Here is a 17,678-nt window from a genome sequence, read left to right on the forward strand (position 1 = left end):
CACCATGGATCCCTTGAATAATGTCTGTTAGGAATCCAATTAAGTTGATTGCTTTTTGGAATAGACAGTGAAATTTTGACTGAAATTTGTTTGCGCATTTGAGTCACATTTTTGCAGCATAGGTTTCTATTTTCTGATTAAATGAGTGCTTATGCTCCTATCCACCTGATGGAAATGGGCAGCACAGTGGCTAGCACTGCTGCCTCATTGCGCGCCAGGGGCCCAGACTCAATTCCTGGCTTGTGTGACTGTCTTTGTAGAATTTGCACCTTCTCTCCATGACTGCGTGTGTTTCTTCCAGGTGCTTCGGTATCCTCTCATAGCCCAAAGATGTGCGGGTTACATTGATTGACCATGCTAAGTTACTCTTTAGTATCAAGCAGATTAGCAGGGTAAATAAGTGGGGCTACGGGGATAGGGCCTGGGTGGGATTGTGGTTGGTGCAGACTCGATGGGCTCAATGGCCTCCTTCTGCACTTTAGGGATTCTATAAGTATAACAAACACTTGTCGAGAACTGCACCAATGAAACCTTCACCCAATAAGTTACAGGGCTTCTAGCTTCCATTCTGCAACTTTCAACAATGCTAAGCACCCGAATTCTACACCGTGAGGTTCACGTGAACATCAGTGGAAAGGCATTCTCCTGTTAGCAAGAAATAATAGTGCTACTTAACATAGCTGATATTCCTGGCCATAGAGCCCAAATAATGATTGCAAAATGGGCATGAAACACATAAAGGATAAACGTTAACCCAACCTCTCAGACCTCGTTTCCACCTGAATCGCACATACGTTTCTTTTTATGCTTTTGCAGGCAGCAGTATTGGACAGAACCAGAAGAGAATGCTCGATTTAAAATATCCTGCTGCAGCATTGAGTGCAGTTCAACTATTGCTCTCCCCAAAAAAACCTGCTGCTATTGGGTACTGTCTGAAAGGAATAGGCTGGAGAGGTGGCTGTTAAAATTACTATTCAGAAGAACAGACCTGGAGTCAGACTTTTCTTTTACACAGATTTATTCGCAAGAGCACCGACTCTTCTTTTCCTTCCTTCTATACCAGCATGAACCCATTTTTGTATACATAAGAATAATTCCCTCATTTTTCCCCAATTTTTAACTGCAACTCGTGCTTACAAATTAAAATGTTTCATTGTGACCAGATTCTAACATTGACAAATAGAATTGGGACCGTCTCTAAAGATTTTTATCATCAATTAACCTTCAATACTGAGGAGAATCGTATCAGGAATCATGGAAAGGAGTTTTCGTGCTTCTTAACAAAATAAACTAAATCAACAAATTGAGGAATAAATTAAAAAGCAGCTTCTTAAAGGGATATTGTGTCAAAGTAAAGAGAGCTACCAAGGAAATTTAATGGGTACAATTTTGCCACCTCACCCAGAAAGGGCACAAAGCGTATGAGCATTAGATTAACTGGATTTCAGTATCAGTAGCAAGTCCAGTACACATGTTTCCCCCCTCCTGGATGCTTCCCACCTCTCCGATGTGATGTCATGTCGATGCCAGTCAGTACTGTTCAGTAAAGTGTGGCTCAGGTGCAGCAGTAGTGAAGCAGAACGAGGAGGTGAATCCCACCGAGTGCCAACTCTGGGATGCAGGGATGGAGGTGGGGGGGGGGGGGGTCTCAACCCCTGCCGTGGTGCAGAAAGGGTTTGGGGGGGGGGGTCTTTCTTGGGTGCAGGAGTTTGGAGGTGCTCATGTCAGTCTGGATGTCTCCACGTCAAGGGTCACCACTGGCTCGGGGCTTGTGTTGCGCACATTCCCCCTGGCTGCTGGACGACCTCTGAGCAGTTGTGTATGAGGTCAAGCCCCAACCCCACTGATGTTGCCATAGTTACCGTGCCATCTGTCTGCTGGACAGGCTCTGTGGCTAATTGCTGACATTCTGATCCCACTAACAGTAACAGGAACCTTCTCTGTCAGTTGCTGCTCCAAACACGGGAGTTTGGTATGTGTTAACATGGCTCCACACACCGTTTGGACTTTGCAGTGTGCCCTCGATGGGAACCCATTTTGTGGAAGTCACGAGAGTGTTTCTCTCCCATCTATCTGAACTGCAAGCCATTCCTAAAAGCCACTGCACCAGGCATCCAGGTGGGTGCATCCATGTGTATGCACCAAGGGTTCCCAATGGGGGCCCATCACAGCCACCCTTCCACTCCTCCACTCTGGCGAGGATATGGCAGCCCATTTAGATGGCGCATGGCACTGGGGATGGTGTCAGGGTGTCAGCATCAAGACTCATGGGGAAACAGGTTGCTGGGAGGGAGTGAGGGGCCCTGTGTGGATAACCTCATGGACTGTCTTTCTCTCTCTCTCTCTCTCTCTCTTTCCCTTCCCCACCATAAAGAAACAACGGATTTCACATTGGAGCCTGTAGGGCTGGTAGTTATACTTGTAGTTGCTGAGGTGGATGAGGGAGACAGCCACCCATGGCAAGGCTAGCCCAGGCTAGAGGCTGCAGCAGGAGGACAGGGGTCTTCCAGGTAGGGCCAGAGCACAGCCGTCCATCGGCCCGAGGGAGGAGGGGGTGGAGAATGTCGCAGACAGAGACCCCATCCTTTGATGAGCTGCCAGATGCCGTGTGCTGCCAGAAACTGCAGCTCAGCATGAGCGTTTAAATGCAGCTCCCCATGCTCAATGGTGCACAGCTGCAGACACTTCGGGTGAGTCTGGTGCCTGGAATCTCCATAATGGTGTCAATCAAATGGAGGCCCTTTCATTGCACTGTGTCAAAAGATTGCGATGCAGAATGTGCCTGAGAGGTTGGTGCAGTTCACCCCATATTTCCACCCAAAATATCAAAACAAAGTGTGATTGAAGGGGCCAACAAAACACCCACAGTCCCCGCAGTGCCCACTGGGCATGAATGGCTGTGATTGTGCTGGTGGACACCACGTGCTCCATTCCAGGGACATCCAGTAGCGAATATAGTCATGGAAGTGGGGCAGATAGTGGGAATGGACAACCCCCTCAAACCTCTCATTTCCTGGACCTACAGAGGGTTCGTGTGAGTATTCAGAACCGTTGGGGAGAAAAGGGGGATTTTTAATTTTATGTTAAATTGCTGTTACTACAAAGCTGCATGATTTATTGTAAAGTGCAATCCTGAAGGGGCAGTTTAATTCCTTCTCCTTAAACCAAGGGATAACCCTTACTGCAGCCCAAACTAAAATGGGTGAACTCAGCACAAATCCAGGATCATGCATGGGATATCCTTGATCTGTGTGACTCGATTCCTCACTGGGGTGTCCAATTAACAACTGAGCCCTAAAATTAGGGCTAGAAATGTGGGGACTTACAAACATTCATTACTTTCTGAGCATTTAGTCCATTGCTGCGTACTGAGATATCGTAAAAAGTCTGACAACACCAGGTTTTAGTCCAACCGATTTATTTGATAGTAAACGCACAAGCTTTCGAGGTTTCCCTCTTCGTCAGGTGAATGGAGAGTTCTGGCCTCGGACAGAGCATATAAAGCGCAGACAGTTTAGAGATTACTGATTAGAATGCGAATCTTTACACCTAACCTGCTGTTCAAGTCCTAAAGTGGCTGACAATGTGAGTGGAAGGAGCACTGATCACAGGTTAAAGAGATGTGTATTGTCTCCAGACAGCACAGTGAGTGGGGTTTTGCAAACCCAGGCAAGTCACGGGGGTTACAGATAGTGCGACATGAACCCAAGATCCCTGTTGAGGCCGTCCTCATGTGTGTGGAACTTGGCTATCAGTCTCTGCTCAGCGACTCTGCGCTGTCGTGTGTCGTGCGTACTGAGATATTGTAAAAAGTCTGACAACACCAGGTTTTAGTCCAACCGATTTATTTGATAGTAAACGCACAAGCTTTCGAGGTTTCCCTCTTCGTCAGGTGAATGGAGAGTTCTGGCCTCGGACAGAGCATATAAAGCACAGACAGTTTAGAGATTACTGATTAGAGACTGATAGCCAAGTTCCACACACATGAGGACGGCCTCAACAGGGATCTTGGGTTCATGTCACACTATCTGTAACCCTCGTGATTTGCCTGGGTTTGCAAAACCCCACTCACTGTGCTGTCTGGAGACAATACACATCTCTGTAACCTGTGATCAGTGCTCCTTCCACTCACATTGTCAGCCACTTTAAGACTTGAACAGCAGGTTAGGTGTAAAGATTCGCATTCTAATCAGTAATCTCTAAACTGTCTGTGCTTTATATGCTCTGTCTGAGGCCAGAACTCTCCATTCACCTGACGAAGAGGGAAACCTCGAAAGCTTGTGAGTCTATTATCAAATAAATCGGTCGGACTAAAACCTGGTGTTGTCAGACTTTTTACTGTGTTTACCCCAGTCCAACGCCGGCACATCCACATACTGAGATATCAACAGTGGTGCTGCTGCTTAGGAATGTGGGAATGCCCTTTATTGCACAATGTGTTTGCAGTTCACACAGTTGAATTGCTTTTACATTTCCAGTCCGTGGTTGGATATTGTTTTAAGGCCTGATCTATTTTATTCTTAGCAAGACTGTGAACAACCCGTGAGCAAAACAGGAAATAGAGCTTGTTGTTTTAACTGGATTTAGACTGAGAGCAGATTTAGAAAATCGTAAATGAGTCAGGTGAACCTTGAAATAACATAGATAAATGAAGAGGAAGGCACTGAATAATTTACAAACTAATATAGAGACTCCCTAAAATGAAAGCGTAGTGACACAAAATTAGAACAAAGAACAATACAGCACAGGAAACAGGCCCTTCGACCCTCCAAGCCTGCCCCACTCATTGGTCCAACTAGACCATTCTTCTGTATCCCTCCATTCCCAGTCTGCTCATCTGGCTATCCAGATAAGTCTTAAACGATCCCAGCGTGTCCGCCTCCACCACCCTTCTTTGGCAGTGCATTCCAGGCCCCCACCACCCTCTGTGTAAAACACGTCTCTCTGATATCTGAGTTAAACCTTGCCCCCCTCAACTTCAACCTGTGACCCCTCGTGTTTGTCACCTCCGACCTGGGAAAAAGCTTCCCACTATTCACCCTATCCATACCCCTCATAATTTTATACATCTCTACTAGGTGTCCCCTCATTCTCTGTCTTTCCAGGGAGAACAACCCCAGTTTACCCAATCTCTCCTTGTAGCTAAGACCCTCCATACCAGGAAACATCCTGGTAAACCTTCTCTGCACTCTCTCTAAAGCCTCCACATCCTTCTGGTAGTGAGGCGACCAGAACTGGACACAGTACTCCAAATGTGGCCTAACCAATGTTCTATATAGCTGTAACATCAGACACCAATTTTTATACTCAATGCCCCATCCTATAAAGCAAGCATGCCATATGCCTTCTTCACCACCTTCTCCACTTGTGCTGCCACCTTCAAGGATCTGTGGACTTGCACACCCAGGTCCCCCTGTGTGTCTACACTCCTGATGGTTCAGCCATTTATTGTATAGCTCCCCCCTACATTAGTCCTACCAAAATGCATCATTTCGCATTTATCTGGATTAAATTCCATCTGCCATTTCTCTGCCCAATTTTCCAGGCTATCTATATCCTGCTGTATTCTCTGACAATGTTCTTCGCTATCCGCAAGTCCAGCCATCTTCGTGTCATCCGCAAACTTACTGATCACACCAGTTACACCTTCTTCCAAATCATTTAAATATATATATGTCACAAATAGCAGAGGTCCCGGTACAGAGCCCTGCGGAACACCACTAGTCACAGACCTCCAACTGGAAAAAGACCCTTCCACCTCTACCCTCTGTCTCCTGTGGCCAAGCCAGTTCTCTACCCATCTAGCCACCTCTCCTTTTATCCGATGAGATTTAATCTTTTGCACCAACCTGCCATGAGGGACTTTGTCTAAAATCCATATAGATGACATCCACGACTCTACCCTTGTCAACTGTTTTTGTCACCTCCTCAAAAAACTCCACCAAATTTGTGAGGCATGACCTCCCTCTTACAAAACCATGCTGTCTGTCACTAATGAGATTATTCTGTTCTAAATGCGCATACATCCTTTCTCTAAGACTCCTCTCCAACAATTTTCCTACCATGGACGTCAAGCTCACCGGCCTATAATTACCCGGGTCATCCCTGCCACCCCCCTTAAATAACGGTACCACATTCATCATCCTCCAATCCTCAGGGACCTCACCTGTGTCCAGTGAAAAGACAAAGATCTCTGCCAGAGGCCCAGCAATTTCATCTCTTGTCTCCCCGAGCAGCCCAGGATAAATACCATCAGGCCCCGGGGATTTGTCAGTTTTAATGTTCCCTAAAGTACCTAACACTTCCTCCCTTGTAATGGAGATTTTCTCTAATGGATCAACACTTCCCTCTGAGACACTCCCAGTCAACATGCCCTCTCCTTTGTGAACACTGATGCAAAGTATTCATTTAGCATCTCCCTACCTCCTTGGGCTCTAAGCATAATTCCCCTCCTTTGTCCCTGAGAGGTCTGATTTTTTCCCACTGTAGGTGGGAATTAGAATGCCATTGTTGTTCAACAGTGTTTGGCCAACGTTTGCTCATTGGTTTGCTGGTAAATACCATGTGAAAGTTTTAACCACATCAAAGTACATCAACTGTGGAAAAAAACAGGTTACCATCAGCAGCAGAACAATGAAAATGATGCTCAACTTTACTGGGTATTTTCTACCAAGACTAATACAGTGTGATAAATAACATTTGGAATGTTGCCACAGAGACAAGGGTTAATCCTGTTTCAAGTAATGTGGGTCATTCATCCCATTAATGCTGTGGGATCTTGCTGCTTGCAAATTGGCACCATCTTTCTGTACCTTACAATAATGTCCATAATGGATTCCAGGTTCAATTCTCACTCCAGAATTTGAGCGCAAAAACCAAAGCTGGCACTCTAATATTAAGGGAATGCAGCCTATTGGAGGTGCCATCCATAGAAATCATAGAAACCCTACAGTGGAGAAAGAGGCCATTTGGCCCATTGAGTCTGTACTGACAACAATCCCACCCAGGTCCTATCCCCGTGTCCCTACATATTTACATATGGGAGGAAACTGAAGCACCCAGAAGAAACCCACGCAGACATGAGGAGAATGTGCAAACTCCACATGGACAGTGACCTGGGCCAGGGATCAAACCCAGGTCCCTGGAGCTGTGAAACAGCAGTACTAACCACTATGCTATCGTGCTGTCCTTAGGATGATTTATTAAACAGAGACCTCAGAGCTACTTGGGTAGATATAATAGATACTATGGCACTACTCAGAAGGAGAGCAGAGGAGTTATTCCTGGTGCCCTACCCAATAGTTATCCTTCAATCAAGTCAAAAAACAGATTATCTGATCATCACCGTGTTACTGTTTATTGGATCTTACTGGGTGCAGATTGGCTGCCAAGTTTCCTAACATTGCAGTAGTTGTTAGATTTCAATAGTACTTCATTGGCCCCCTGATATATCAGCAATTGGCAAAAGCTGTATATAAATTAGAATTTTTATATGGCTACGCTGCTAAGTTTAGCAGTTATTGGCTGCGATATGCTTTGAGGTCAGCATTATACACCTTATTGGTGTTCCAATTTGCTGATTATAATGTCTGGATGCAGAGGGAAAACAGGGAAGTTACTGTAGGTGAGGAACTCTGCTCTGCAGCCACCGCCTGTGCAGACAGGTATGGGTGTCTTCTTTCCCATTTTAACCGAGCCTGGGAATTTGGGTGGGTGGATGGGGGAGCAGGAGGGCAACAATACCAGCCCCCCAGCTTTGGTAAGAGATGATTGAAAGCAGCTGTTAGGCATGAGGAGGCCAGCAAGTAGGACCCAAGAAATGGTCCAAATTACAGGCGGGATTTCCCAATGCTGTCGTGGTGGGTCCCACCACAATGGAGATGGTGAGCCAGCCAAAATCACATTGACTTTGGCAAGACCAGATAATCTCATCAGTTCCACAAGGCAAGCGAAAAGGCTTTCTTCTATGGGTTGTTTCTGGTACAAACCCATCTTTCCTCTGAGTGGAAATTTCTAATGGATCCCATGCTCACAGCATTTATCAAACACCAGTAACATCACTAGAGCTTCAAGGAACATTTCCTGGTGCTGTCGCTGTCACCTGCTTGGAAGGGAAGGTTAAAATTGAAGACTGCAGCAAATGAGCAGGACTGAGGTGGGGTTCGTCTCCTGGCCAAACTTAATTGTTAATTTTATTGATTTCCATCGCATTATAATCGCCCCTTTGTCTTCCAGGAAAATATGCTTGGGCACAACAATGTGGCAAACAGCTCTGATCAATTGAACTCACTTGGCTGCCCTCCAGGCCTGAATAACATTGCGCTATAGTAAACTGCTGCTAACAAAACAAAATGTTTGAAAAATTTCCACTGGACATTTGTATTTCACTTGAATAACTTGGCCCCTTAAAGACCAGCACAGGCAAGCTAACTCTTAACAAACTCTATAACAATTGCACCAGATTAAGGTGGGATATGATTTCTGTTTTAACCCTTTATGGACCACAACAGAATTATTAAAGTCACACATGCTACTAATCCTTGAACAAAAAAACTGTATTTTTGCCACTCCTACTTTAAATAATACGCATCAACTTCAACATTCCATCTGATCCTGACATTCAATCATGAACATAGGAAGACAGGAGCAGGAGTGCACCATCTGGCACATCACGCCTCCTGAACCATTCATGGCTGACCATAGATAAAAGCAAATTACTGTGGATGCTGGAATCTGAAACTAAGAGAGAAAATGCTGGAAAATCTCAGCGGATCTGGCAGCATCTGTAAGGAGAGAAAAGAGCTGATGTTTTGAGCCCAGATGACAAAGCTCTGGACCTGAAACATCAGCTCTTTTTGATGTTCCATGGCCCTCTGGGATAGAGAATTCCAAAGATTCACCAACCTCTGAGTGAACTAATTCCTTCTCATCTTAGTCTTAAACAACCTACCTCTCATCCTGAGACTGTGCATCTGGTTTGAGACTTGCCAGCCAGGGAAACATCCTGGTCAGAATTCTCCAGCCGTTCACGACAGTGGGATTTTCCAGTCCCGCCAGTCGCGCAGCCCTGCCTGTGGATTTCCTGCTGGACTGGATGACATCAATGGGAAATCCCATTGACAGCAGTGTACCAGAGAATCCTGCCACTAGCAAACAGCACGCTGACTTCCTACAGTGGGAAACACGTGGCTGGAAAGCCGGACAATCTCATCCTCCGTCCACCTTGTTGAGGCCTGTAAGAAATTTGTAAGTTGCAATGAGATCAACTCTCATTCTTCAAAAACCCTAGTGAATACAGACCCAGCTTCCTCAAATTGAACCTCTGTTGCACTCCGTCTATGGCATATGCATCATTCCTCAGGTAAAGAGACTAAAACTGTACACGGTACTCCAAATTCAGTCTCACCAATGCCCTGTACAATTGCAGCAAGTCATCTTTACTCCTGCACTTGAATCCCTTGTGATGAAGACCAACATTCCATTTACCTCCTTAAGTGCGTACTCCACCAGCATGCTGGCTTTTAATGACTCATGAACAAGGATACCCAGGTCTTTTTGGACATCAACACTTCCCAACCTATCATCATTTACGAAATACTCTGTCTTTTTATTTTCCCTACCAAAGTGGGTAACTTCACTTCTATTCCCATTTTATTCCACCTACCATGTTCTTGCCCATTCTCTGAGCCTGTCCAAGTCCCCCCAAGCCTCCTTGCATATTCCCACTTGGTTTGTGTCATCAGAAAATTGGGAAATATTACATTTCATTCCCATATCCAAGTCATTGATAAATATTATGATTAGCTGTGGCCTCAGCACTGATCCTTGTGGTATTTCACTAGCAACAGCCTGCCATTCTGAGAATAACCGTTTTATTTCTTCTTTCCGCCCTCTATCTGTTAAGCAATTCTCAGTGCATACCTGTATGTTACCCTAATCTCAGTACGCTCATTTTGTTTGCTAACCTGCTGTGTGGGACCTTACTAAAAGCCTTCTGAAAATCCAAATATACCGTGTCCACTGGTTCTCCTTTATCGATCCTCAAAATCTCCAACAGGCTTTTCCATTTCAAAAATCCACATTGACTCTGCCCTATCATATAATTATTTTCTAAGTGCCTAGTTATCACATTTTTTTATCATAGATCCTAATATTTTAGGTGGATTGGCCATGTTAAATTGTCCCTTAGTTGTCATTGTAAATGCATGGGGTTTGTGATCAGTGCAGGCTTGATGGGCTGAATGGCCTCTTTCTGCACTGTAGGATTCTAAGATCCTATGATTTTCCCTACTACTGACCATGTAATATTTCTTTAACTACAACCCTGCCTACCATCAAATTGTTTTCTGCATTTTTTCAATCCACCATTGTCAACTTGCCTCTTGTACCTTCATAGTTTCCTTTGTTCAGATTTAAGATCTTATTTTCAGAATGAACTATATCACTTTGAAACTTAATGAAAACATTTTATCCCAATTCTATTCTAGCATAAATTTCCAGTACAGACAACTGGACAGCAATCAGTAGCTGGAATTCTGGTTGATGTTAAGAGCTTTAAGCACATAATTTAGAGTGTCACTTGTTCAGTACTGAGAAAGTGCTGCGATATTGCAAGTGCCTTGGTTCAGGTGAGACATTATAAACTGTTTGCTGACATAAAAGATCCTATGGTTCTTAACTAATAGGACCAGGAGAGTTCCTAGCTGGCCAGTACTTATTCTCAAACCATCACCTGAAAACAGATGGTTTAGTTATTATTATCATTACTCTTTCTACATAAATTGACGGTTGCATTTTCCACATTACGACTGTGACTTTATGGGCTGGAAATAATGGCTGCAAATCAAGTGGACCACACCCGCCCTGCACACACACAAACAACAGTGTGATGGTGTCAGGTCAACAATCTCCAAAATTACAGATGGTGAACAGGCATGGAAATCAGAAGCACCACTCCCCTTCTCCTCAGCACCACCCCCCCGCCCACTATTTTGAAATAACCATCCTAATTGTAAACAATCTTTTGTTGCCCACTCCATCTGTGAGCTTCAGTCAAGAAAAGGTTAGGGAGTGCTTTCAACCAGATATGAGGAAGTGGCGTAAAGGTGGAAGGAAAGATCTGCCGACTCACTGCAGAGCCCCTTGGTGGAGGTGGCAGAATTTGTCTGATTTTTTGCCTTAATTTAATCACTATTTTGAACCTGTCATAAAGATAAGCAGGGATTGAGGGGGAAGGGCACCCTCAAATTGGCGGCCATGACCAGCATCCTGTGGATGGCATAGCGCCCCCCCTCTCTCCCAAGTAACACCCTGGCCTAGGTGCTCAGCCCCTTTATGTACCGTTTATTGGCCACCTTCTAGCCAGGCAATCACTAATTGGCCGTATATGCTTGATTCGCCCACCACACTGAGACCACAGGCAAGCTGACTACTCACTTTCCATTCCACTTCCCTCAACCCAGCAAAAACTGTAAAATCCAACCCTTTATTTCAAAAACATAGAATTGATGCTGAAGTGTTCTCTTTCTGGGACAACTGGGGACATGATTAAGATACCGAGTCAATGAAAATCCACTCTTTCTCTTCCCTAGTTTCTTTGCCTATAACACAGTCACGCTGAGGGAAATGGAAACCATCCTGCCAACAGACAGACTGACACTAGTTACGTCAATGGACATTGAGTCTTGGGCTTTTAGGATTTTTATGGTGCATTTCTTACTGACTGTAAGAATCTTTATTTCATTGAATGTAAATTCAGACAATGATTACTGGCCACCATTAGAGATTCCCTGCTGGCTGGAGTACTGAGTTGCTAGTGGCATCCCCATGAACCAGACTTTATTCTATCAGATGCTACATCACTAAATTTCACCCATGCACTTGTAATAAATAATTCTTCAAAAAATACAGCAATAAAGTAAATGCTGTTCTACTTGTTATTTGTGCAAATGTTGTTTTAGTTCTCAAAAGGTTTTCACTTCACATTTTTAAAACAAATAACACTTTCTGCATTTGGGCAACTCTACGTGAGGATATGTTACATAAACGATACATGGAGTTGCAGAATAAGTAGTTTGTGTACTCTAGTTTAACATTTCAACTTAACACCATAAAACTGATTATTCACACATTTAGCTCACTTTTTTAAATCAGATTTTGTGAAATAGTTAACCATTACTTATTTAAATACTTTTATAAACTGAAGGACGGGTAGGTCCGAGATTGATTTGACTGACACCTATTTTATTCATTTTCCTTTATTTGATAAATTGACATGCTGATATGAATCACAGATGAACAATTAAATTCTGCCACACAGGAAGTTATTAGGCGACTTGGAGACAAGTCTAACAAATTTATGATCCCTCCCTAGAGTCTGCCATGTATAGTGTGTATTGTTTCTTGCTCTTGACAATATCATTTCACAGAAAAGTTATTGTTCAACACTCCTGCTTTGTTTCCTTTCCTTCTCTTTAATAGAGAAGATAGCCAGTTAGTCACATGTCTTTCACAACTCTTGTCTCTTCTGGGACTGAGACAGAGAGAAGAAAAACAACACATGCAGGAAGCAGGTGCTTTGAAGGTGGTTGCTGCATAAAATACAAGATACCACTGCCTATGGCAGACAGTGGAAGTCACCGGGTCACATTCCTTTTCCTCTCAACATTTCAAAAGGAAACCTAATAAACAAAAACGAAATTTCCCCATTTCCCAAAAGGTTTTCGCAACCCAAATTCCCCAAAATGTCACCTAACGAACAATAAGAATATTCTTCTTCTACTTACTGTTTAATAAGTTGCTAAAATTCACTTCAAATTAGCTACATTTTCCCAAAATCTCAAGATTAAAATATCACAGTTGTACTGCATGACAAGGTGTAAAAGAGTGACAATTGGACTGAATTCCAAACTCCACCATGCCGTTTTGATGGTCTAATTCAGTATAGTTTGAAACAGCTTTTACAAACATTAGAATCATAGATGGATGCGTGCGGCTCCAACAACACTCAAGAAGCTTGACATCATCTAGGACAAAGCAGTCCATGGTTTGGGGTCCACATAATTAGCACCCCTTCCACAAACACTTCAACAGAAGTACTTTTAAAATTTGTATGAACATACATTACCTTAAAAAATAAAACACTAAAAATAACTCTTGCTCCCAAATCATACTTGTGGAAAAATGGTTAAAGATTCTTGAAACGTGACAAGGGTATGTGTGCCATTGAAAATTTCTGATTGTAGAGATTGATCATAAAGAGGTGGTGGTGTTATTCTCTAGGGCTGCTGGCATACAAGCTGCTTATCTATATCTGTGGCCACCTTCACACTATCGGTACCAGATACGTGATTCGCTTTTGTCCCCCAACCCCTGAAAGCAGATTCAATTGTAACTTTCAAAAGGAAATGGGATCAATCATTGAGAAGGAAAATCTTGCAGGATTATTTGGGTGGGGTGGGGGGTGGGTGGTGGCAGTCAGTTAGCCTCCTTCTGGGCTGTGAGGGTCTATCGGAGTGAGGCTGGTTAATAACGGATATATGGAGTCTGAGGGAATTGGCAGGCAATCTGTCACCACGCCTGATTTTCTTTCCACTGACATTTGAAGAGTTCTGCTGCTGATTCATATCCTTGAGGAAAATTTTACAACCCAGTGGGATTTTTGAACGGCTCACTGCATTTTCTGGTCCCGCCCTCACCGTGACAGGCTGTAAAATTTTCGTTGTCATTTTTGGTTTGAACTAAAACAGACGTGCCGGGCGGAATTCTCGGAAAAAAATTATAAGTCTTGAATTTACGGGAAAACTGGAGTAACTCATGCTGGTTTTCTCGGTGGAAGTTCACACAAGAATCTCCCACAATCTGTGCACTGCAGAGGCCACCAGCGTGAATATCATTAGATTTCAGGGAGTAGGGCCTATTCTTGCCCAGTAGGCTGAAGCCAGCAGGCCTCTACATGTGCAGTGGCCCTGAACTGTCAGTCTTCCATTTACTGACCAGCTTGATTGCTGGCCAGCCCGGGACCCCGCAGTCCTCACCACCAAACCTCCCCCCCCCCACCCCACCCCCACCCTGATCACTCTCAGCCTTCCCCCGTCCTGGACTGCCCCAATTTCCAGAGTGGCAATGGGATCCCACCCCCACCAATTACCCACAATACCAGCCCCATCAGGCCCTCCCCTAGCCCTCGCCCCAATATGCCCCTTGGCACTGTTTATATCCCCAGTGGACAGTGCCAAGGTGCCACTGGGTATTGGAGCTTTGGCTTTTAGGCAGTGTCAGGGTGCCCATGCCCAGGGGACTAACCCTCCCCCCACCGTCCGGCCCCCTGGGGGGCCCTAGTTGCCTCCCCTTTCACTCCAGTGGGATCGGGCCGCTGGTTCCCTGAAAGTGGGGAAGTGGAGTGAAACAGTCTGGTGGGATGGGAGAGGCTTGTAGCCTGGAGAATTCAATACTGGGCCTGCTAATAACATTGAAATAATATTTAAATTATCATTTAAATGCTAGCCATGTCTCCCCGCCGATTTCCAGTGTGGAGCAGAACGCACTGAAAATCCAGCTCTGGGAGACGCTGGCGGGGCTGAACATTCATGGGAATCCCGCAAATCACACCCCCACTCCTACGTGCAACTCTTATGGAAAGCTAAGCTATTAGATTAGTGTAGCGGGATGGGAGACTCACCCCCACCAATATTCAAGCTGTTCTTTCACTAACACTAGTGTTCTGGAACACCCTCCCCACCAGCACAGTGGGTGTGCTACACAATGTGGAGTATAGCGGTTGAAGAAGTAATTCACCACCATCTCAAGTGTCACTTGGAATGGACAATGAATACTGGCCTCGCTAGTGACATCCACACCCCTGAATGAATAAGAAAATGGCTGCCGAATCACTTCCTGCTTGTTTTGCAGTGTTGACTAAGACCAATTTCACCACCTCTGATTCCCTGAATGCTGACGAGCAATGTTTGCTTTTGACGTTGAGGCAGTATTGCTGCTTTTTGTGGCAGTAACTCTTCAGAACGATATCAGTGCATGCAGATAAAGTTCCACTTTATCTACCTCACTGCACTGTCAGTGATAACATTGTGAGCTTAATGTTATTTAAAATGTTGTGATGAAATACCGAAGGGTTTAATTTCCTCCCTGAGTGATGCAGTACTTTTAAATGTATTTTTTTAATAGAATTTGTGTTCACTCATTCAAAGCTGTTGAATCAATGACTGCATTAAAACAGCACTCAAAGGAATCAGATTCGAAGACATTAAGTAGTGCACTCCCAGGTGAAACTAAACTTATTAGAGAAACCAGAGAATTATTGACCCGTTAGCCTTACAACTGTTACCAGGAAATTACTATAATTTAAATTTAAGAATAAAGAAACTGAACACTGAAGGTTTGCAGCCAATCAGCCAATGGATTGGCAAAGGGTAGGTTATGTCTGACCAATTGGATTGAATGTTTAAAGCGGGGATTAAATTCTTGCATTGTCTCTGCATGGTGTCCCAGAAAGACATTGGATAAAGTCTCCTGTTAATGATGTAGGTGATGGGATCGAATGCCATATATCCAACATGTATGGCAGTAACTACACAGAGAGAAACAGAGTTAACTGGGGAAACCTTATCAGAATTTGTCAAAGTGTGAATTCTGGCAGGAAAAGCTATGTGGATCTCTCCACCTCCACCTGCCTGTTTTCTCCTGGAATATTCACACTTTGGCAGCTAAAAAGAGAGTGGGTGGGGTTTGCCCTGGTGGGATGGAGTGGGACCCTTCGACCAGGCAAAGGCAGCTGCACAGAGATTGGGATGCCCTTTTTAAAAAGTGCCCCAATTCAAACAAAAAAATACACATTAAAAGAAATAAACATCCCACCCACGAAAAAAAAAGTTCTGAAAGAAAGGTCAAAAAATTCAGTTGTCCCTACCACATGTACCCCAAGTCCCCATCCCCCTGCCCCCCATGAGGTCCCCAATAGTGCCTAACACCGACGATGCCCCCGGCAATGCAAATTTGGCCGTGCTACCTGTGCTGAACAGCAATACCTGAGGGCATTGCCAGGGCACTGCCTGGCCTCATTCCCCCACCCCACTCCCCAGGGGGAGGGGGGCGCTATATTTGCCTTTGTGACCTGGAGAGATCCCCAGGTTTAGGTTTTTATAAACCTGTTGAGAACCTCACCACTGTGATGTGATGTTGGTGAGTTATGGATATTCAGTGAGGGGGATAATTTGATGAGAGGACTCGTTCAATTTATTCAACTGGATTCAAATGTATTAAAATCTGCTTTTCAACCATTTTGGACATGAACCTGATTACATCATCGATGAAGGCCAATGAAAGTCTGGAAGTGTTGTCACACTGGAGGGAACTGGGCTTTTTGAATCCCACGGGATTTTGATCCCACTTTGTTGATGCCGCCCATGGACACTACAGGGTCAAAATCCCAACCCCCTCCTCCTCCCAATCCAGGTATTATCCTGATGAAAAGCCACAGATCTGAAATGTTAACTCTGTTACTGTCTCCATAGTGGCTGCCAGACCTGCTGAGCATTTTCTGTTTTTATTCCAGATGTGTAAATGGATTTTAATGTATACAGATGTGATGTCAGCCACTTTAGACTGAAAAAGGACAGGACCGTATTTAGAGTGAGGCCTGTCAGGAGTGAGATTATGAAACATTTCTCAGGATTTTAGAGGATGCAGCATCCACAAAAGTGGACAGAAAACCTGGGAAAGTTGTTTCCCAGATCTCTCCACTCGAGTTCCTGGTGTGGGAGTTGAGGCAAGTTCTCACTAAGAAGAATCCAATCCCTCCAAACAAGCCGACATGAGCTGAAGTGGTTGAGGAAGGCAGAAGTAGAAGTAGTTTCTCTAACTTGGAGCCAGTGCACCAAGGAGACCCAGGACTTCAGAAGGGTGGGAGAAGTGAATGGCATAAACATTTTGGAGGTTGCAAGCCCCACAGTCTGATTTTCCCTGCATAGCACTCCTCAGGTCAACAATAACTCCACTCACTCCCCTCTCTCCAGTCGCCTCATATCCGAGCAGCCAACGCTCAGGGTGGGATTTTCCCATCCCACTCGCCACGGGAATCGTAGCGGGCAGGACACAGACCACACAAAGATCCATTGACCCCAGGCGAGATTTTCCAGCCTTGAGGCAATTGTGGCCAAAAAATCCCTCAGACTCACCCACAGCTTATATCCCTCACAGTCACCCTCCTCAACTGGCTCTCTTCCCTCACCTCAACACCAGCCATTATGAACACTCACACCTCTACCCTCTACCCTCTATCTTTATTCCTAATAAAGAGGAGACAACAGAACTTGGCGTAAGGCAGCGATCATGTGGGGGTGGGATGGCTCTTCATTAACAAGTACCTTAGCAACCAGGGCTAATTTGTGCCCACTTGCTTCACTGGGAAAGAGATCTTGTTTTTGAAGACTGCAGAGGCAGCAGCTTTCCTTAATTAATCCACACTGCTCTAATTGACTGTTCTTCTTGTCCCAGATTATTGTTTCCACAGCGTGACCAGCACAGAGGTTAAACTAACTGGCCTACGGTTGATGGGTTTATCCTTGCTTTTGAGCAAGGGTGTAAGATATGCAATTCTCTCAATAACTACACAACAAATATGTTGAAGATATCATTGAATAGTCAGCAAATGCCAAATAAAT

This window comes from Carcharhinus amblyrhynchos, chromosome 9 (assembly GCF_965287045.1).
Source record: "Carcharhinus amblyrhynchos chromosome 9, sCarAmb.v2.hapA, whole genome shotgun sequence".
Lineage (NCBI taxonomy): Eukaryota > Metazoa > Chordata > Chondrichthyes > Carcharhiniformes > Carcharhinidae > Carcharhinus > Carcharhinus amblyrhynchos.